Consider the following 24,205-nt stretch of genomic DNA (forward strand, 5'->3'; position numbering starts at 1 on the left):
GTTTTCTGAATGTTGTAGCTTTAAGTCCAACTTTTTCTAGTCTCCTCTTTCACTTTCATCAAGAGGCTTTTTAGTTCCTCTTCACTTTGTGCCATAAGGGTGGTGTCATCTGCATATCTGAGGTTATTGCTATTTCTCCCAGCAATCTTGATTCCAGCTTGTGCTTCTTCCAGCCCAGCGTTTCTCATGATGTACTCTGCATAGAAGTTAAATAAGCAGGGTGACAATATACAGCCTTGACGTACTCCTTTTCCTATTTGGAACCAGTCTGTTGTTCTCTGTCCATACCAAGACTTAAAAAAACAAAATCTTGCCATTTGTGACAACATAGATAAATCTAAAAGGTATTATGCTAAGTGAAATAAATCTGAGAATGACAAATATTGGATGATTTTACTCATATGTGGAATTTGAAAGAAAAAATAAACAAGTGAACAAACATAACAAAACAGAAACAGAGTCACAAATACAGAGGCGCTGAACAGGCTGCTGCCAGAGAGGGAGGAATGGAGGAAAGATATTAAAAAGTACAGACTTTCAGTTACAAAATAAATGAGTCATGGGAATGAAATATACAGCATGAGGAATATAGTAAATAATAATGTAATAGTTTACAGTAGTGACAGATGGTAACTAGACTAATCATAGTGATCATTTTGTAATGTATAGAAATGTCGAATCACTATGTTGTGTACTAGCAATGTTGGAGGTTGATCTTACTTCCAAAAAACAAAAAGAAAAAATAGACAAATAATCTCATAGAAAAAAGAAATCAGATCTGTAATCACTAGAAGCAGGGGGTGGAAGGGAAGGGAATTGGAAGAAGGTGATCAAAAGAAAACATAAATAAGTACTAGGGATGTAATATACAACACGATCAAAATAAATAATACTGCTTTATGTTATATATGAAAGCTAAGAGAGTAAATCTTTTAGGTCTCATCACATGGAAAAAAATTTTTTTCTTTTACTTTTTCTTTTATTTTACATCGATATGAGATGATGAATATTCACCAAAGTTACTATATCCATCAGTTCATGGTGTATGTAAGTCAAATCATTATGCTACACACCTTAAATGTATGCAGTGTTGTATGTCAATTATACCTAAATAAAACTGGGAAAAAATAAAATAAATATAATTTTTTAAGAAATCAAGGAGCACACCCAAGGGATATGAGTCAAAAACACAGCACTGTGAACATATTCAAACTGAGACTACTCTTTTCTATTTCTGTAAAGGTCCTTAGCAAAAGATTTTAAATATCAGGTTGAATAACAGGAATTTCCTCTGAAAAAAAGAAATTCTCTTGAATCCCATCACCTTAAAAATATCTTGTATAACAAAAAGGTATAATGTGTAGATTCTCACTAGGTAGAAGTCTGAATGCCGAGCATATCATATTACAGAATAAAGATGGGTATTTTCTGGGATGCTATCTAGTTTTTATAAATTCCACTGCTGTCCTCACCTAAAATGACTATGGAAATGGTGTAGCTAGAGAAAAAAAAGGATGAAATTTAAATCAACAAACAAAGAAATAAAAGTATAGGCTGTACATGTTAACAAATGCTGACATATGGAAGAGCAAATAAAAATATGTGAAGATACACTCCTGGGCAAAAGGCTGAGGACAGCCAAAATTGATAGGATATGTAATGATTGAAGGGCTTCCCAGGTGGCTCAGTGTGTAAAGAACCCACCTGCACTGCAGGAGTTGCAGGAGACATGGGTTCAATCCCTGGGTTGGGAAGATCTCCTGGAGGAGGACATGGCAACCCATTCCAGTATTCTTGCCTGGAGAATCACAGGGACAGAGGAGACTAGCAAGCTACATGGGGTCGCAAAGAGTCAAACATGACTGAAGCGACTGAGCACACACACACACATAATGATTGAAACAAGAGCACGGGAAAGAGAGAGTAGATGAGAAATTTTAATATAACTAGTGGGTAGAAAAATGCAAAATGTTCCTTGGGAGGAAAGATATGACAAACCTAGAGAGCACATTAAAAAGCAGAGACATCACTTAGCTGACAAAGATCTGTATAGTCAAAGCTATGGTCTTACCAGTAGTCATCAATGGATGTGAGAACTGGCCCATAAAGAAGGCTGAGCACCCAAGAATTGATGCTTTTGAACTGTGGTGTTGGAGAAGACTCTTGAGACTTCCTTTGACAGCTCAGAGATCAAACCAGTCAATTCTAAAGGAAATCAACCCTGAATGTTCATTGGAAGGACTGATGCTGAAGCTCCAATACTTTGGTCACCTGATATGAAGAGCCAACTCATTGGAAAAGACCCCAACGCTGGCAAAGATTGAAGGCAAAAGAAGAAGGGGACAAGAGGATGAGATGGTTGGGGGCAACACTGACTCAACAGACATGAATTTGAGCAAACTCTGGGAGATAGTGGAAGACAGAGGAGCCTGCCATGCTGCAATACTTGGAGCTGCAGAGTCAGACACAGCTAAATAACTGAACAACAACAAGGAAAATGTACGTTGTATAAACTGAAGCAATCCCAATGATATAAAGAGTCATAAAGCAAAAAAACAAGATTTCTTCCATTCAAAGGTTTTATGACCAGTAAGGATGGACTACAGTATGAAAATGAAATAGACCTAATTCCATAATAGGCATAGAAAGTGACCAACAGTGATAACTCTATTGTTTAAGGACACAAAGTGGTACTTAATAAACTTCAGATTATACCATTTAAAAATTGTTTCTCAACTTTGGAAAATGTCTTACATTCCCCTTGGCTACCTATTTTCTTTAGCTTTTAAAATTATGGAAGTGTCATGCAAACCATCTATAGAAGGTAAATAACAACACCTCTATGAATAGTAGTAATTAAAAAGAACCCATTGATGGTACATTCATTCCAATGCCACCAGCACTGAGTCAACCATTATACTGTGTGTATGCTAAATCACTTCAGTCATATCCAACTCTTTGCAACCCTATGGTCTGTAGCCCGCCAGGCTGCTCTGTCCATGGGATTCTCTAGGCAAGAATACTGGAGTGGGCTGACATGCCCTCCTCCAGGGGATCTTCCTAACTCAGGGAAAGAACCCACATCTCCTGCAGCTTCTGCACTGCTGGCGGATTCTTTACCACTGAGCCACTAACATCCAAACCCTGGAGGACACTATCGGCATTGCTGGTAACATCTCTGCTCTTAGAGTTTGGGTCTTTTTTTCTATGAAGAGCACATTCTTACACAGGACAACAGGATGTGAAACGATATGAAAATGTGTGTGCCAGCACTTAAAAAATTCTCCTCCTAAAAGCAGTTTCTAAATGTGGAATCTTTAATAAAGATCTGTAACCTACTGGTCAGCAGAAGCATTTAGGAACTGAAGGCATACAGTACAACACTTATCCTTATTCCCATTTAGCTACCAGGGTTTTTTTTGCTCAAGATTTCTTTTTTCTTTTCCTTGTTCTCTATATACAATTGTGAGAGAACTCTGAGAGAAACATCTTGACTAGAATCAGGAGATGGTGAAGGACAGGGAAGCCTGGCATGCTGCAGTCCACAGGGTTGCAAAGAGTCGGACATGACTTTGCCACTGAACAACAACAAATGTGGAAAAGCATCTTGACTGGATCTAGGCTCAGTGTGGGTATATGCCGTGTAAGCACTACACACAGCTCCACCAATACACCTGAAACTCTCCACGTTTCAATCCTTTTGATAGTCTTCAGCTGAGACTGCATCTAATCCTCTCACTTATGTTTCACCTACAATTTCAGGTCTCAGCAGTTCCTGAGAATAAATGAGTTATAGTTATACTTCCTCTTCTCGTAAATCTGAAAGAAAGAGTAGGGTGGGGTGGGCTTAGGAAATGGACAGTTTCACTGCCAACCCAAACATAATATTCCAATAGCTGGCTGTTGTGATCCAGAAGATTATTTTTTTTAGTATCGGTGTATGTAAGCCCTTCAGCAAATAAACTCAGAGGATGAGAAGGAGGAGGTGGGGAGAGGAAATGATATTGATGATGACAATGATGGCTAATGTTTTCAGTACCTGTGTCATGCATTGTTCTAGGTGCTCTGCACTCTGCATGTATTATCTCATTTAATCCTCACACATTCAAAAAAATTTCGTGTTAGGTAAAATCATTTTTATCTTCATTTTTTTAAACAGGATATAGAAAAACAGGGGGAAAGTTGTTTAAATGAATTTAAAGATATTTTGTTCCTTTAAAGTTAAAACAAAAAATTTACACTGATTGACCAATCTTTTATGTAAGATCAAAGGCTATCATCGACTCTTGATCTGCTAAGTCACATTATTCTCCTTACTCAGACAGTTCCACAATGTAGCATTTAAGTAAAGTCAGTGAGAGTTTAAAGATTTTGGTTTATTTAATGGCAGTGAGTGCTTAAAGAGACTTGCAAAGCAAGTTGGATGCGGGACCCTTCCAATTTTTACATTTATCCGCTGCCCTTGCCCTAGGAGACCTTTCACGTTGTCTTCCCACACTCGTTTGTTTTAGTGATTCACCTTTACAAAGTCTTTCCAAAGCAGCCAGCTTAAATTTCATAATACCAATAGACATTTATACTTTTTTTACTCGTATTTCACCAGTTTGCATAATTAAATTACAATTGCACATTCAATTGGCATAAACAAATTTAAAAACAAACACAAATGACTCTAAGTAAGCATAACAGCAAGTAAACAGGGAGACAGAAATACACCATATTTCAGAGTTTCCTATCAGCCTAAAGTAGGGATTGGCCAGGAGGGCTTCTACTATATTCATACCTTCCCTAATCGCAAAGAATACTATTTAATAAGTATATTAGGTTTCTGGCACAATGGATTTACAATTGAAAAATATAATCATATTTTATAGGGGGTTTACAGTAACACAAAAATTCTATACTAGGAAGTTAATACATTCCTTCTTATGTTTCTTAAATAGAAATACTGGAAGACTACTTCACTGATAAAAACTAAAGTCATAAAATTCTATCCTAAGCTCAATAAAGTATAATAAAGCCTGTTCCCTACTTTACGTGTGTGAGTATGTACATATATACTCATAAACATAAAAACGTGTAATTAATAAATGAAGAAACTCAGACTTTAAGAAAGTCCCTACCAGAGGAAACCATCACCTTATGTGGTAAAAGCTCTAAATTTAAAGTTCAGGTTCAACCTGTTATTACTTATTTGATGTAGAATAATTCACTTCCCCTCCCTGAATTATACTTTCCTTATTTAAAAAAGGAGATAACAATATTTTCTCTCTCCATCTCAAGAACTATGGTCAGAATTACATAAAATAAAATATATGAAAACACTTTACAAACTATCAGTCATCACACATATATAATATACTATTACTAGAAATCCTACCTTGTACTTTGAACATAGAGTCAGGGAGGTCATTTCACAAATGATGGGGCTGAGAGCCCAAAGCCCAAATTACCTTCCTCCTTAGAGTGGCATGGATGACAGAGCACAAGTAGAGAATACTCGATTAACCTGGAAAGGATATCACCAGTCATGAGAGTGGGAATCAATTGGAGATTCAAGAAAGCCAAAATGCCCAGAATGAACTAATGCTGCAGTGGACACTGTGAACAGAGATAAAATGTTAAAGGCTGAGCAGTTTCATATAATAAGTTCTGGCAGTAATTTTGGTGAAAATATGAGGAGAGACAGAAAGATCAAACCCTCAAAAAGTTCAGCTATATAAAACACATATTATTATTTCATCTTATAGAACAAAATGTTGAAGCCTTTTCAAACTAAAGAAAATTGCAAATTTGAGATAATTCTCTTATTTATGTGATTCCTTTCTACTGGCTGGAGAAATTAGCCATAGGTTAGGAAGTTGAGAAAACAATAGGATGCACGTCAGTAAAGTTCAAGTACTTTAATTGGATTGATTTGGGTACAGTTTGTCTTCCTTTTTCTCTGGCCATTAATCCAGCAGGGGAAAGTGATCTGACACAGCACCATGGCACGAAGGGACAGACCCTGAGCGCCTGTCTCTATGATGACTGTTCTTGCGCATCCAGGCCGCCTATTGAAACTAACAATGCCTGCCTCTGCTGCCGAAGAGGATCATCCAAACTCCGAAAATGAAACACATCACACAAAGGGATGAAAGAATTCTTATTCCACAGGGTTTAGCTTGCAGCTGGTCATGCATGCCAGAGGGATGTGCCATGAGGATGAGAAAGAAGCTTCTAAAGAGAATAGCTGGGGCAGCCAGTTGGATATTTTGAAATACTTAGGGAATTATTCCTTTGAAACTAAAGCAAATAACTAGACTTCTTTACAGCGGAACTTAGAAGAGACCGGGTTTTTTAATCACTAAAATTCACCCAGGTGTGAATATTCTTGCCATTAAAAGAAACCGATAAATTCTAATTGATTATATGTTCTTGGGGTTCCCCATTTAAAGCAAGAGATCATTTTATATAATTTTTTTTTGTCCTCAGGGCTGGTACTCAAAATCACTTGGGCGTTTAAAACTGTATCCAGGGATAAGTGTTGAGTTTTTCAGAAACTGATGCAAGTAACTAGATAATATGCTTATTATACACAATAAAACACTGATTAGGACCATAGACTCTGAGACTAGATCAGAGTTGAAACCGATTTGACTTTCAATGCATGGTGTTGGGTCCAAGGTGCTCTAATGGCCTGGAATAGTTTCACGGAGAAGTCCGCCCCACAAAAGATGTTCCAAACACAAATAAAACTTATTAAGAAAAAAAAAAATTCCCTGCAGTCACCATTGCTCCTGGCTCCTCAACTGGCCTCAGCAAGGAATAATGCAGTTTTGAGTTGCCCTGGACATCACTGTACAAAGTAGTGCCGAAAGCAACACCTAGAATTTTGTAGAGACATGCCACAGTGAGGCATCAGCATTCACAGATACACTCAGTCTGACCAGTCAGAAACACAAACACTTGCCTGAGTTCCTTAGCCCTTTTCAACTCCTATTCCAAAACAGATCATCTTCCTCTATCTACTGGCTGAAAGGTAAAAACTCCTTTCTTTGCACATGACAGAATACACATTAGATTTAACAATCTCTTTTTACCTATTATACCACTGATTCCAAATAACTTGCTATAACTAGATATGTAGCTTTATGGAAGTTATTCAATCTAATTTAGCCTTAGATTCTTCATTGATAATATGTAAATAATATCTGCCTTATGAGACTGTTGTGAAGAGGGAGATAATATTTACCTCATAGTTCAGTCACCAGCACAAAGAGTGACTCAATAAATGGTAGTCACTGTGTGTGTCTTTCTCTATAACAGAAGTAACACATAGTTTACAGAAGAAACTAAAACGAGAAATGGAATGCAAAATTAAAAATATTCCCCTACCTTGTCAGGATGCTATTGTTGATTCAAGCATTGTATCATTCTTTTCAGGTTAGATCACACTTTATTAGAAGCATTACTTCCTTACAGGATTGAATGAATAGAAGTCTCTGGGAGAAAATTTTCTTTCCACGTTTTCAATCCATTAGTCCTTCAGACCACTGTAAACAAGTTCTTGTTATAAGTGTTTTAACTTTTCAAATAGCTATGATTATATTTAATACCTAAATGTTTGGCATTGGAGGGTTTCCATAATTGTTCTAATGTTTCTTGTTCCCCCACTTCTACCACAGCTTCAACTCTCTCAGTAGCTCTTCTAACTTCTCTCAAAAAGAGAAGACAATTTGGCTGAAAACTGATACTACAAAAGAAACTTTGAAATATTTTTGAGAAAAATTAATTCTTACTCTCAGTTCTTCTACAGATACTATCCCACACAACTGCACAAAATGAATTTCTGAGTCCAACACCAACATACTCTAAAGACTAAAAGAAGCAGTCTTTCAGAAAAACCTAAAAACTAACGAGGAAAGAGAAATATATACACACATAGATATAGTATCCAATGAAAAGAGATTATAATGATGGAAAATGTATGTAAAGAGAGACAATGATATTTAGAGTACAGTGGAAAATTTCTACATAATAAAATAAGACCCACAATTGATTTCCCTTAAGAATTATAAAAATTTCAAATTCAAGCTTTATTGTAGTAAAAAATAATTTAAATCCCTACCATTAATTACTTCTTTGCTTTTTTTTTTTTTTTTTAGAGATTCCAATGTTTGAAACTTCTTTGCATTGTGAATTTTTGCTCTCAAATTTTTATACTAAAATCCTTAATTTAGGTATCAAAGACAGAAGAACATAATATTTCATTTTAAAGGATTCGATCAACCATTTTGAAAACCTGAGTCATCACTTTTCCACCACCCCTTTTAGCACCACCCATTCAAACAATCCCCAGATCCTGTCAATGTTCTTTCTACTCCCACTGTACTATCTAGAATCCTAAGTAATCTAAGTATTTTCATCCTCTAATCTCTGCCATCCATCTTTATGCTTCCAGAATTACCTTCCATAAAAATAAAGGCTCAAGGAATTTCCCTTACCTCCTTAAAAACCTTGGGTGGTTTACCAAATAAAGTCCAAACTCTAGCATAACATTCAGTCTTTCACAGTATAGCATTAAACTACAACTCATGGTAATTATACTGAATGTAAAAGATATTCAGTAACAGCTTGCTATGTTCCAGACTCCATAGCAGTGGGCTGGTAGTAGGAATAAACATGAACCAGACACAGTCCCCATTTTCAAAGAAGCCAGTGCGATGAAAAGGCAGATAAGTGAACTAAACATTGTAATGCAATGAAGTGAGCACAACAAAGGTACCTAACAATAGGGAGCTAACAAAATAGATTATGCCCAAACTCAATGAGGAGAAAAGTGAAAGTAATATCTTAGTCCTCTGCTTCAGAAAATGATGGAAGCAACACAGGAGTTAACCTCCTGCATTAAACAACTAAAAATTGGACAAAATACTTTATAGACATTGGACAACAGGCAGCACATGATAAGGTCAGCCCCATAATCACTATAACTTACTGTCTAGACAGAGTTACCAGATCACATCTCAGAGCGGAAGAAACCAAATAGACCCTGTGTTGCCCAGGGCTACACTGCTAATAAGGAGTAATTTGGGCTTCAGATAGCAGTCTTTCTGATTCCAAAGTCCAAGAAGTTTTTACTTTTACTTCTCTACCACCTTTAAATCATTGCTTAGACTGTCCACCTAGGCTAGAAATCAGCTCACTCCTACCCCTCCATATTCTCTCGCCCTACAGAAATTATGTTTCAAGGTTTCAGTTTAAACATCACTTCATCCAAGAAAACTTCCCTAATTCCATTGCCCCAAGCCATAGAAAGAAAAAAATCAGTATTACCATCCTTTATAATACTGTATTTTTTTTGTCCAAGACTTCATTTTTATTGTTTTTCAGCATTAATTTTATTCTGCTTTATCTAATAATTATATTAGTTTAAGCCAATGTTTATCAGGGCTTCCCTGATAGCTCAGTTGATAAAGAATCCACCTGCAATGCAGGAGACCCCAGCTGGATTCCTGGATCAGGAAGATCCACTGGAGAAGGGAGAGGCTACTCACCACAGTATTCTTGGGCTTCCCTTGTGGCTCAGCTGGTAAAGAATCCGTTTACTGAGAGCTTACTGTATTATATTAGTGCTAACCAATGTTTATCAGGGCTTCCCTGATAGCTCAGTTGATAAAGAATCTGCCTACAACAGAGAAGACCCGGGTTTGATTCTTGGGTTGGGAAGATCCACTGGAGAATGGATAGGCTACCGATTCCAGTATTCTTGGCTTCCCTTGTGGCTCACCTGGTAAAGAAACGTTTACTGAGAGCTTACTATATTATTGCTCTATACGATGTACATGAACCCCATCACTTAATCCTCGGGACAGTCCTATATAGTAGGTTCTATTTTCAGCTTCATTTTGTATATAAGGAAACTGAAACACAGATAGGCTAAATAACTCACTTAAAGTTATGCACTATTTCAAATCCTAAAAGATGATGCTGTGAAAGTGTTGCACTCAATACGCCAGCAAATTTGGAAAACTCAGCAGTGGCCACAGGACTGGAAAAGGTCAGTTTTCATTGCAATCCCAAAGAAAGGCAATGCCAAAGAATGCTCAAAATACCACACAACTGCACTCATCTCACTCTAGTAAAGTAATGCTCAAAATTCTCCAAGCCAGGCTTCAACAATATGTGAAATGTGAACTTCCAGATGCTCAAGCTGGATTTAGAAAAGGCAGAGGAACCAGAGATCAAATTGCCAACATCTGCTGGATCATCAAAAAAGCAATAGAGTTCCAGAAAAACATTTGCTTTATTGACTATGACAAAGCCTTTGACTCGGTGGACCACAACAACTCTGGAAAATTCTTCAAAAGATGGGAATATCAGACCACCTGACCAGCCTCTTGAGAAATCTGTATTCAGGTCAGGAAGCAACAGGTAGAGCTGGACATGGAACAACATACTAGTTCCAAATAGGAAAAGGAGTACATCAAAGCTGTATATTGTCAACCGGCTTATTTAACTTACATGCAGAGTACATCATGAGAAACGCTGGGCAGGAGGAAGCACAAGCTAAAATCAAGACTGCCATGAGAAATATCAAAAACCTCAGATATGCAGATAACACCACCCTTATGGCAGAAAGTGAAGAAGAACTAAAGAGCCTCTTGAGGAAAGTGAAAGTGGAGAGTGAAAATTTGGCTTAAAGCTCAACATTCAGAAAACTAAGATCTTAGCATCTGGTCTCATCACTTCATGGCAAATAGATGGGGAAACAGTGGAAACAGTGACAGGCTTTATTTTTGGGGGCTCCAAAATTACTGCAGATGGTAACTGCAGCCATGAAATTAAAAGATGCTTGCCCCTTGGAAGAAAAGCTATTACTAGTCTAGACAGCATATTAAAAAGCAGAGACATAACTTTGCCAACAAAGGTCCATCTAGTCAAAGCTATGGTTTTTCCAGTAGTCATGTATGGATGTGAGAGTTGGACTATAAACAAAGGTGAGTGCTGAAGAATTGATGCTTTTGAACTGTGGTGTTGGAGAAGACTCTTGAGAGTCCCTTGGACTGCAAGGAGATCCAACCAGTCCATCCTAAAGGAAATCAGTCCTGAATATTCATTGGAAGGACTGATGCTGAATCTGGAACTCCAATACTTTGGCCACCTGATGGGAAGAACTTACTCATTTGAAAAGACCCTGATGCTGGGAAAGATTGAGGGCAGGAGGAGAAGGGGACGACAGAGGACGAGATGGTTGGATGGCATCACCAACTCAATGGACATGAGTTTGAGTAAACTCCAGGAGTTGGTGATGGACAGGGAGGCCTGGCGTGCTGCAGTCCTTGGGATCGCAAAGCGTCAGACAAGACTGAGTGACTGAACTGAACTGAATTGAACTGAACTAAGCTTCAGAGCAGGAATTCAAACCTAATAATCTGCCCTCAAAGTCCGTGTATATAAGCTAATTGTTTCCTATCTGACTAGCCTACTAGACTTCTTGAATAGGAACAGTTCATCTAGGTAATCTTGCTGTTTGTATATCTTATACCACCTGGGATTCTGTTGTTTTCCATATGTATGAATGAACAAAGGAGAATTCTGAGGCTGTGGAGGAGTAATGATACTGAGTGCTAAACGAGAACTCTGGCCATCTCTAAACTATGACAAAAGATATCTATAATTCTTTGAGAGAAACTATTCTTTATCCTTGCAACTCCTCAGAAATTTCATCCACAGCAATTAAAGTTCTTTTATGCTCCAGTGATGGAGTCTTATTTCACTCTTAGCTAATTTCAATGTTGACAAATTATAGATATATTCTTTTATGTTTATGTTAATGACCATTGTAAGACATATTTTATATATTTATTCTAAGCATAGAACAACACTACTAGTAAGAAAAAGAATATATAGAGGTGGGAAGTACATGTGGGAGTAGAGAACTGGCAAAGGTAATAATAAAATAGTAACAAAAAAAATCAACTACCATTTTCAAACCCTTACCATGAGCTAGGCACTTCCATTATTGTTATTAATAATGGTACTATAATTTCAATGCATTATCTCACTTAACCCTCAGAACAACCATGAGGTAGGAATATAATGATCCTGAAATTCTGGTATTCTCATTTTTATAACAACAGTGTCAGATGCCTTAAAAGAGTGTATTCACAAAGTTCACAACCATTTTATTAAAGTAGAAGCTTAAAAATCATGGGACTACATTTTTATCAATTACCGTTTTTTCATCAATTTTACAAGTGTTATATAATAGACTGGCAAGCACTATTATTCCACATACGTTAATGCCATCACGAGTTCGTTTATGTTCAGTATCTACTCCACACAAGCTCATTCACAAGTTAGTGTTTACTAACATTGTTTACTGAAAAAATATAAAATTGCCAATTTCTTATGGTAGAACATAATGGTTGTTGTTGTTAGTTGCTAAGTTGTGTTTGACTCTTGTGACCCCATGGACTGTTGTTTCCTGCCAGGCTCCTCTGTCCATGTATCTCCCAGGCAATAATACTGGAGTGGGTTGTCATTTCCTTCTCCAGGGGATTTTCCTGACCCAGGGATCGAATCCACATCTCCTGCATTGCAGGAGATTCTTTATCACTGAGCTACCAGGGAAGACTGTCATATCACATCATATTACATTAAAAATGGATATCAGTAATTGAGTCCCTATTATGTGTTGGGCAAAATGTTAGGTGCTTTACAATATGATCTCGTTTAGTCTCCATCACTGTGGGAGTTTGGTTTTCTTATCTGCAGTTTATAGGTGAGTAAAATGGCTCAGAATAACTTGTCCATGGTCTCACAGTTACTAAGCAGTGTGCTAGACAGGAGCTCAAACCCACCTCAGGCTACCACAAAAATGAAGAGAATTTTGTAAAGTGGGAATTTGCAAAATTAACACACAAAATAAATAGCCTTTCTATACAGAAACAAACAAACAAACAAAAAAAAAAAACAAAAAATATTATGAAAAACTGTTTAGGATAGGAAGGATGTAAAAAAATAAAGTGTTCATTGCTGAGTCATGTCTGACTCTGCAATCCCATGGACTGTAGCCTGCCAGGCTCCACAGTCCATGGAATTTTCCAGGCAAGAATACTGGAGTGGGTTGCCATTCCCTTCTCCAGGGAATTGAACCCAGGTCTCCTGCACTGCAGGCAGATTCTTTACCATCTGAGCCACTAGGGAAGCCAAAAAAAAAAAAAAAGCAAGCAATTAAATAAACGAATAGAACACCAAACCTTAGTAGCAAACATTTAAAACCTTTATAAGGAAAACTGTATAACACTTTTGATAGACACAGAAGTTATTTAATAAGTGGAGGGGGAAAGCAGGTTCTTAAACATGGAGATTCAACTTCATAGAGATATTAATTATCCCTATGTTGATTCATGAACTTATCATAATTCCAATAGGGTTACATCAATTTTATTTTCCCCTTGAAGTCTGCTAGTTTATTATAAAGTTCATTTAGAAAAACAACTAAGCAAGAAAAGTCATAAAAACCCCGGACAAAAAGAACAATGGTGGGGGTGAGGTGGGAGGCTAATACTTCATATATTAAAACATGATCTAAGTTTTTTATAATTAAAAAAGCAATAATGGCATATGAATAGATAGCCCAACATAGAGTAGAAAACCTAAAAGTATGTATAGCAGCATAGGAAAAAAATTACAATAGAAAAAGCAAGAAGAAAATATATATGAATTTCTTTACAAACTTCAAGTGGGAAAAATTTTTCCAAATGATGCCACAATGACATAAGACTTCACAGTCAATTAAACAATATTAAAGGCAAATGCCTCTTTTAGCCAATAATCATCACTGTCATGGATTCTACGAAAAGCTAAAACCAACACACCTCTGGGAAATCACAGAAACTGCAGAATTATTCATTAGAACTAACTCTAATACCTTCTCTTACTTCACCACCATTTTTAAACTACAGCTCAAAGACTGTAGGAATATAACCAAAACCTAAAAGAATCTAAGCCATAACTACAGAATTTGTTGGAATTAGACTATACTACTCCATAGCCCCATATAATCCAAGACCTCTTGCATTTCAGTATTATGCAAGCGTGCTAGGTTGCTTCAGTCATGTCTGACTCTTTGTGTCCCTCTGGACTGTAGCCCACCAGGCTCCTCTGTCCATGGGATTCTCTAGGCAAGAATACTGGAGTGGGTGGTCACATCCTCCTCCAGGCTATCTTACCAACTCAGGGATGGAACTGGCATCTCCTACAGCTCCTGCATTGCAGGCGGATTCTTTACTGCTGAGTCACCGAGGGAAGCCCCTTCAGTATTATACTTACTTTTAAAGGGATTCCAATTCCTGAATATCTTAATCCACTATTATAGTAAAAAATATGCAAGTGATTTCTATGTGCCCTGGGGCAAGGTAGATATTTAGATTTATCTTATAATTTAAAATAACAATGCAAATGTATACCAAAACTCTGTAAACGATATTTAAAAAAATAAAAAAAAACTTGTTCTGGAGAAGAATCTGGCTGGATTCAAGCCTGTCAATTGTGTAGCTGCTGACTGCACAGCCTCTGAGTCCATGAAAAGACAGCATCTTTGCTTACTCTGAGATATTTTACTTCACCCTTAAAAGCTGCCAAACCTCTAAAATTTGTAAAGAATATGTTTAGAAAGAAAAATCTAGATTGTTGTACATTTTCCCCAACATTTCAAGAGGCATGATATGGATTCTTTGGACACTGAGCATACCATTATTTACTGATTGGAATGTATTTCAGACACAGTAATTACAGTGTCTGATTAGTATCTCCAGAACATATAGATAACATCTACATTTATAAAAATTAGAACTATTTCCACAAGTAGCTTCAGAGAAAAAGCTTTTTAAAAAACAACATAAAAATGGTCCATTGGCAAAAGATATGATCAGAGCCTTGCTGTACACTAACATTGCCTTGCAAATGAAAACCTGCGCTGTTCCTTATGATCAGGGTTTTACCCATTTATTTGGTTAATCATTCAAATGGCTAAACAGACCTCTAATTTGAAAATAAAAACCAATTGATGCAATCACAAACAAGTTCTAAAATTGCGGTTTATAAAAATTGAAATCTTGTTCTAAGCCAAAACACACACACAGTTACCTTTTCCTAATCAGAGCATTCATTTCTCCTCATTATGATCTCACAAGCACATTAAAATCTTATTAACATTAATTACTTCTGAGCGCCTATGCATGAGCAGTGACAGTCGTGAGTGTGCGCGTGTCTGGATCATATCTACATTTATATACCTTGCTGCACTTTGCTTATAAAACATGTGAAAATATTTCTGCTAACACCAATTAGCTAATTTCACACACACACAGATAGTAAACTGCTGTCTCACTGCACAGCCTATCAGAGACCAGCAAACATATGGACAAACGGACGGGAAAGAAAGCAGAAACACCTCTTGAATGTGAGAACTAAAACAACTTATACTTGCTCCTTAACTCTTGAGGTGAAAACAAGTTGAGAGAACAAAATAACAAAAAATAAATCATTAACATTTTAAAAACCAAGCATTCTATTTTCTACGCAGATGGGTTCAATGATAAAAATGATAGAGACAAAGAAAAACTGGCAAGCAAAAAGCAGCAGACTCAGGAGACAGAGAAAAAGACAAAGGCATAGAAATGAAAGTGTCCTTTTTTACACATGTACACACACATGCACATATACACACTTGCTTTGTATAATCATATTCACATTATAATTTGAGAAAAACTATATATATAATCTTTACTCTGACTGCAAAGTAAGAATAATAGCACACCAGATGTCAAAATCAAACAGGTCTATCTTCACAAATAATAAAATTCCAAGTCGACCTAAATGATTTATATATTCTATTTATACCAAGACAATTATATATAGGAGCCCCTCAGTTTTTACAACAGAAACTCTATGTAAATGTAGAACACTAGTTAAAGCCATAAAACCACATATAATCTGTCTCTCTTTTCTTCACACTCTCAATATCCAATATATTTTACCACACACACACGCTCCATCAACTTAGGTCCTTCTTTCCCTCATCATGTGTCTTTTAGTAGGAATATTCATAAAGAATAAACCACTGACCATTACATCCACATTTTTTTGTTTGATCCACGTATCTATCTTCTCTTCATGGCCTACAGTTTATGCTAAATCCAAAAACCTATGTAATACTGTTGGATAGAATGTTATCCACACATTTTATCTTGAGTCTTTCTGCCATCTTTAATTTCTTTGTTGCCAGTGACCACTATCCCAATGCTATATCATTTTCCCAAAGAAAATATTTCAAAATTCCTATGGAAAACACTAGGCAATGGCCAAAAATACTCATGTTTAGTTCCATAATGACTTTCTCAGTGGAAAAAAAAAAAAACCTCTGGGTCACAGTACCTAGGTTTATAAAAAAAGGAAATAATTCTAAGAATATACTCATTAAATAATTTTAGAATATTTGACTAAGAATAAAATATAGTCAAATATATTTGAGACATTCAACAATCCAGTACAATTAATGTTCAAGATGATTTAAGCAAATATAGCTCATTCTGTATTTACAATGTTCAACCTGTTGTTCAGTGGCCTCATCGGCCTAAAGCACGGCAGTCAATTACACACAGCAACGCAAGTGTGCACCCTATAGGTGTGCTATGTAACAAAGGTCTTAGTGCTTTTTCTGTGTAGGATATAATGCATATGGGAGTAGAAATGACAGGAAGCAAGATTTTTTAATCTTCATGAGATATTTAAAATATATGACTGATATCAATATGAAGTTTAAAAGAAAGCAAACAATATACTGAATTTTATTTTAATTCAGTGTTAAACAACATGCTCACAACTGAAAAAAAATTAGTAGACATTCTCTGGGAAATCTAAAACAGGCTAATATAATATCATAAGCAAAAGGAGTGTTAAGAGTTTTTTTAGATAAACTAGAAGATAATAAAATAAGGCCAAATATAGTAAAATGGTATCTAAAACTGAGAAAGAGTTATGTCAATTAATTGCCAACTTACCATAACAATTCAAAATAAAACTCATAGACTTTGTATAGGTCAGTAGCTTGTTACAGTACTATTTATGACTTGCAAGTATTCTGCTTTACCAGAGTTATCAAATAAAATTAAAGGTGCCCTTTATAAGAAAGCCTACAGAACTGAGAAAATCTAGATTTGAAAACCTGAAAAATCAGTCGTTGTCTGTCATAACACAATAGAATGCTATGTTTAAAAAATATATTAGTTTTAGTAAACACTTCAGTGTTTGTTTATAGGTCATTAATAGCGTAACAGAATCTGGGAACCAAAAATGAAAGTATTAGCACCCAGTGCCAAATGGAGACTGATTTTATTTTGTTTTTAAACCTCTAAGTTTATAGATCAGTGAAAAATTATGAGATTTATTCAAAAAATCAATTGACATTGACATTTTAAAGAATGTATTGTATTAAGATATATCACTAATGATCAGAGAAGTTTGGAAAAGGAGGAAGCAGCAAAGAAATAATCTTGATTAAACTTAAAAAGAACCACAATATTCCATTTTCAGTCTGCTCTTATGCAGCCAGTTTCCCAAAGATCCATTGATATATGACCATGACAGAACAACTTGCAAAAAAGTGCAGAAATAGATTGAGACTTAGAACCCATCTTCCCTTTCAAAAATGCTACATCACAAACTGCAAAGACTAGATGGTCAAATTTCAACATCAAAAGTACACTTGACATTTGAACCAGATCTAAGAATTATGGTCTTTGTTTTCCAATAAAAGTCGGTAAACTGAAGTTTACTTAACTCTTTCCTGTGTTTATGAGCTTCTCAAGGATTACTGAAATTAGAGACTACATATGAAAAAGATAGTTCATCATTTCCAAAAAAGATATTCATCCAGATTGCCCTCCAATCCGTGAAATCTGAGATGCCTAAGGAGTCTTCTTTGTGAAAGCCTTACAAATATATCCAAAGATGGTGAGTCCCATATGGCTCTGATAAATGAAACCCGTTATTGTGAATTTCAAGCTCTTCTTTAAAACAAAACACTATTGGGTGGATTTGGTGCTCATGAAATAAAGCACTAATTGCGTGGCCTAACAACACTCTGAATCCTCTCCGTAGCAGACATTTTAAGTTGTGCCAAATTGGTTTTGGGATGTGAACAAATATTCTGGAGCCAGACTCTCACATGCACGCACTACTCCCTGGAAGTAAGTTGGACACTCTTGGAAACTGCATTAACTCTTTCAGGCCACCAGGGAACCTAACTCTTTCAAAACGAAAGTTCTCTTTCAAGACGAAAATATGTCACTCAATTTCAAGTCAGACTCAAGTAAAAGGTAAAATAGAGAAAAACTGATCTGGGGTCAGTTCAGCAATAAAGTATCCATAGATATTAGATAGCCCCTCTACCCCAATGGATGCTTATTCACTTGTATCCAGAAAATCTTATTCTTTTCCTATGTGTGTGCATAATTTCCGAGACATTAATAAGAGTTATGTGCATTCAGGAGAAGAGAATTCATTTTAATCTTAATATGTCACATTTGCCTCAGGCAGAGTGATAAGAAACTTTTGTTTCTTTGGTAACCACTTTCACCTTATTATAACAGAAAACTTCTTGAATTTTTGTTTCACCACATGAAATATAATTTCCACACTAGAATTTTTTGTATGCTCTCCCCATCATGGTTCAAAATGATGCCTACAGACCTGGAACTGCATATTTAAATGGTAATTAATCTAATCCCATCTCCATTTCACTCAAATTTAAGAATTAATAAAAACATTTTTTTAAATAACTAAATATAAGAAAAAAATTATAAATATCAGTTTCTGTCTCTTTTTAATCTTAATTTCTTCAGAAGCAAAATAATTTCTTAGGAACAAGGGTTACTTTTTAGGGAATTTTAATTAGCATTTTATTTGCAGCATCTTGAAAATAACATTTCCCATTTAGCTCACTGACAGATATCCTGGCTTTTATTTGTCCTTAAGATTACCCAAATTTCACTAACTATAATTTTATACTTTTAGGTCACTGTCATTCTGTGGCTGTCACTTTCCCCTTTCATCTAAAAGGCTTAGTAAAAATATAGATAAAAGGAAAATTACTTTTTTGGGTAGAAAATAACTAAATGCCCATGGAGAGTTTTTTTTTTAACCACTTCACTTCTAGTGTAAGCCTTCTAAGATATATTTTGTTAAAAATCATATTTAATTTCCTACCAATTGGTGTGAATTTAAGAGTATTACCAGAAGCCTATGATCCATTTCTAACAAAGCCTTATATTCTAACAATTAGCCTGTGTGTACTGCTGCCAATGACTCTATTGCTAAGACAAAAAAAAACAAAACAAAAACCTCATCAGAGCCTAAGAGGAAATGAGCTGCTATTTGCAAGAAGATAGGACTCATTTGGTGAATCAAATGTGTAGGTGCTTCGGACATCGGTTAATTCCAATTGCAATTCTTAGAAACCAAGTCTGCAAATGTGTCAAGGTGAGAATATGTACCTGACTTTCACTGGAGTTTTTCAGTTCTGAATAATTCTTAAATGTTTCACAATAAAATCATAGAGAATCCATTATTGCATTAAGGCCTATTTGTACCATGGCTGATATAATGGCATTATTTCTATGCTCTGGGGCATACTTGTTTAGTTAGTTGCTGGTAACTAAGTAAAACTCATGTTCTAGTTGAGCTTGATACCTAGAATCATACTAATGGTATTAAGAGGTAAAGGGTAATACTCAATAGGCACCTCTACATCAAAATTGTTTTACCTATTTTTTAAAATAAATATTTATTATATCAGTAAGAAACTGAATACATATTGAAAATTTCCAAACAGAGAGATTCTAGGGCCAAGCAGTAATTTTCTCATGGAGTCCAAACAAAAGGGATATTGGGGCAGTTATAAACCCTTTATAGAAGACTGAAGTTTTGATTTAAAGCTCTACTGTGGTCCTCTTTTCCAACCTAAATCCATATAATGACATCAGTTTAGGAAAGACAGTATCAAAACTTGGCATATGTTCTTTTCAAAATCCTATGATTAACAGTAATTACAAGATTAAAAAAAAAACAAAAACAAAAACAATGATCTTTCTTTGCATGCATGCTAAGTCACTTCAGTCATATCCAATTCTTTGTGACACTATGGGCTGTAGCCCTCCAGGATCCTCTGTCCTTGGGATTCTCCAGGCAAGAATACTGGAGTGGACTGCCATTTCCTTCCCAACCAGGGATCAAACCCCCGATCTCTTACATCTCCTTCACTGACAGGCAAGTTCTTTACCAGTAGCACCACCTGGGAGCCTAGTCTTTCTTTGGTAATACGCTTTTACTCCTCCCTCTTTCTGTGCATGTATCTGCTATAAGTTCTAGGTTTGTAGTTACCATGAAGCTTAAGTACTGAAGAATAAGCAAAGCTCAAAGTTAGTAGAAGAAAGAAAATAACAAAGACTAGAACAAAAGTAAATGAACTAGAGACTAAAAAGACAATAGAAGAGTCAATGAAACAAAGAGGAGGTCCTTTGAAAAGATAAAATTGACAGATCTTTTAAGATCTGTCACTACACTAAGAAAAGAAGAGAAAGGATTCAAATAAATAAAATCAGAAATTAAAGAGGAGATATTATAATTTTTACCATAAAAATACAAAAGATCATGAGAGACTACTATGAACAATTATTTGCCAATGAAGTGGATAGCCTAGAATAATGGATAAATTCGTAGAAACATACAACCTACCAAGATTAAATCATGACGGAATACAAAATCTGAACAGATTGATTATAGCTAAAGAGATTGAATTAGTAATCAAAAACCTCTCAACAAACAGAATTCCAGAACCAAATGGATTTACTAGTAGATTTTTTTCAAATTCAAAGTAGAATACCAATTTTCAAGTACCTCTTTGTTTCATTGACTCTTCTATTGTCTTTTTAGTCTCTAGTTCATTTACTTTTGTTCTAGTCTTTGTTATTTTCTTTCTTCTAATAACTTTGAGCTTTGCTTATTCTTCAGTACTTAAGCTTCATGGAAAGCTTCATTTTTTTCAAACTCTTCAAAAGAATAGAAGAGGAAGAAACTCTTTCAAACTCATTTCATGAGGCCAGCATTCTGATACCAAAATCAGACAATAAGATGCAAGAAAATTATAGGCCAATATCCCTGAGACAATAGATGCAAAAATCAACAGCAAAATAGTAGCAGAGTTCAACTATACATTAAAAAGATCATACACAATGATCAAGGAGAAGGCAATGGCACCCCACTCCAGTACTCTTGCCTGGAAAATCCCATGGATGGAGGAGCCTGGTAGGCTGCAGTCCATGGGGTCGTGAAGAGTCAGACTCGACTGAGCGACTTTACTTTCCCTTTTCACTTTCATGCATTGGAGAAGGAAATGGCGACCCACTCCAGTGTTCTTGCCTAGAGAATCCCAGGGACAGTGGAGCCTGGTGGGCTGCCGTCTATGGGGTCACACAGAGTCAGACACGACTGAAGTGACTTAGCAGCAGCAGCAGCACACAATGATCAAATGGAATTTATTCCAGTGATTCAAGCATGATTCAATATCCACAAATCAGTCAATGTGAAACATTAAAAAAATGAAGAATAAAAATCATATGATAATCTCAATAGATGCAGAAAAAGCATTTAAAAATTTCAACATCCATTTATGATAAAAAAAAATTCTAACACAGCAGGTGTGGAAGGAACATTCCTCAGCATAATAATGATTATATATGGCAGACTAATAGCTAACATCATATCCAATGGTGAAAAGCTGAAACTTCCTTTAAGATGAGCAACAAAAGAAGAATGCCTACTCTCATCACTTTTATTCAATATAGTACTGGAAGTCCTACCCAAAGCAATTAGGCAAAAAGAAAAAAACTGGAAAGGTAGAAAGAAAACTGTCATATTTGCAAATGATATATCAGTGCGTGTGTGCATGCTCAGTCATTTGTCATGTCTGACTCTTTGTGCCCTTATGAACGGTAGCCTACCAAGCTCCTCTGTCCATGGGATTCTCCAGGCAAGAATACCAGAGTGGGTTGCCATACCCTCCTCCAGACCTTCCCAACCCAGGGATTGAACCCACATTTCCTACGGTTCTTTCATTGCAGGCAGATTCTTTACTGCTGAGCCACTGAGGAAGCCTGATATTATATGTAGAAAACCCTAAAGACTCCTACAAAAAACTATTAGAACTGATAAATGAAGTCAGTAAAGATGCAGGACACACACACACACACACACAAAATCTTATGTGACCATATAGTAACAATAAACTATCAGAAAAAAATTAAGGAAACAATCTCATTTACAATTACTTTAAAATTAATAAAATAACTCAGAATGCATTTAACCAAAGAGGTGAAAGATCTATATACGGAAAACTACAAGACATAAATAAATTGAAGAAAACACAAATAAAAATATATCTCATGCTCATAAATTGGAAGAACTAATATTGTTAAAATATCTGTACTATCCAAAGTAAACATAGATTCAATGGAACCCCTAGCAAAATTCCAGTGGCACATTTCACAGAAATAGAACAGAAACTCATATATTTTTATGGAACAATGAAATACCTTGAATAATAAAAAAAATCCTGAGAAAAAAGAACAAAGCTGGAAGCATCATGCTCCCTGATTTCAAACTATATTACAAAGCTATAATCATTAAAATTATAAGGTATTGGCATAAAAACAGACACACATACAGTGGGGAAGGTACAGTCTCTTCAATAATGGTATTGGGAAAATTAAATAGTCACATACGAAAAAATGAAACTGAACTGCTTCTTTACACCATACATAAAACTTAACTCAAAATGGATTAAAGACTTAAATATGAGACCTGAAAGTAAACTCCTAGGAGAAAACAAGATAACAAGGTTAGTCACTTGATATGGATCTTAGAAATGATTTTTTAAATCTGTACCAAAAGTAAAAGCACCAAAGGCAAAAAAAAACAAAAAACAAAAACAAAGTGGGACTGCTGCTGCTGCTAAGTCACCTCAGTCGTGTCTGACTCTGTGTGACCCCATAGACGGCAGCCCACCAGGCTGCCCCGTCCCTGGGATTCTCCAGGCAAGAACACTGGAGTGGGTTGCCATACATCAAACTAAAAGGCTTCAGCAGAAAGGAAACCATCAACAAAATGAATGGGAAAAAAAATATTTGTAGTCCATATATCTGATAAAGGGCTAATATCCAAAACATATTTTAAAAAACTCATACAACTCAATAGCAAAAAATAAAATAAAATCCAATTTTAAAAATGCACAGAAGATCTGAATAGACATTTTTCCCAGAGAAGACATACAGTTGGTCACTACCTATGCAATAAAACACTCTACATTATTTATCATCAAGGAAATGCAAATTAAAGCCACAATGAGATATTACCTTACTTGTTAAAATGGCTATTATCAAAAGAACTAGAAATAAGCATTGGCAAGGATATGGGAAAAAAGGGAAACCTTCTGCATGATGGAGCAGCCACTATGAAAAACAGTAGGGAGATGTGCCAAAATTAAAAACAGAACTAGAAATACCATATGATTCAGCAATTCCGCTTCTGGACTTTTTTCTGAAGAAAACAAAAACACTAATTCGAAAAACTTATGTACCTCCATGTTCACTGAAGCATTATTTACAGAACTCACGATATGGCAACAACCTAAGTGTCCATCGTTGGATGAATGGATAAAGAAATCAATATCTATCTATCTATTCATTGATCTATACAGACCTTTGCCAACAAAGGTCCATCTAGTCAAAGCTATGGTTTTTCCAGTAGTCATGTACAGATGTGAGAGTTGGACCATAAAGAAAGCTGGGCATCAAAGAATTGATGCTTTTGAACTGTGGAGTTGAAGAAGACTCTTGAGAGTCCCTTGGACTGCAAGGAGATCCAACCAGTCAATCCTAAAGGAATCAGTCCTGAATATTCAGTGGAAGGACTGATGCTGAAGCTGAAGCTCCAATACTTTGGCCAGCTGATGTGAAGAAATGACTCATTGGAAAAGACTCTGATGCCAGGAAAGATTGAAGGCAGTAGGAGAAGAGGGTGACAGATGAGATGGTTGGATGGCATCACCAACTCCATGGACACGAGTTTGAGCAAGCTCCAGGAGTTGGTGATAGAC

The 24,205-nt window shown here is 35.9% G+C and overlaps 1 protein-coding gene across 1 annotated transcript in view; it reads right to left on the bottom strand.

The window, feature by feature from the left end:
• The window catches only part of ZBTB20 (zinc finger and BTB domain containing 20), an 851,623-nt gene that overhangs the window by 768,442 nt on the left and 58,976 nt on the right, over window positions 1-24,205 (bottom strand). Inside the window, exon 2 of the transcript XR_825707.1 lies at window positions 5,381-5,509. The gene's annotated coding sequence lies outside the window, so the exon portion shown is untranslated. The remainder of the gene's footprint in view (window positions 1-5,380; window positions 5,510-24,205) is intronic.

Source organism: Bison bison, unplaced genomic scaffold (assembly GCF_000754665.1).
Source record: "Bison bison bison isolate TAMUID 2011002044 unplaced genomic scaffold, Bison_UMD1.0 scf7180017864215, whole genome shotgun sequence".
In the NCBI taxonomy this organism is placed as follows: Eukaryota; Metazoa; Chordata; class Mammalia; order Artiodactyla; family Bovidae; genus Bison; species Bison bison.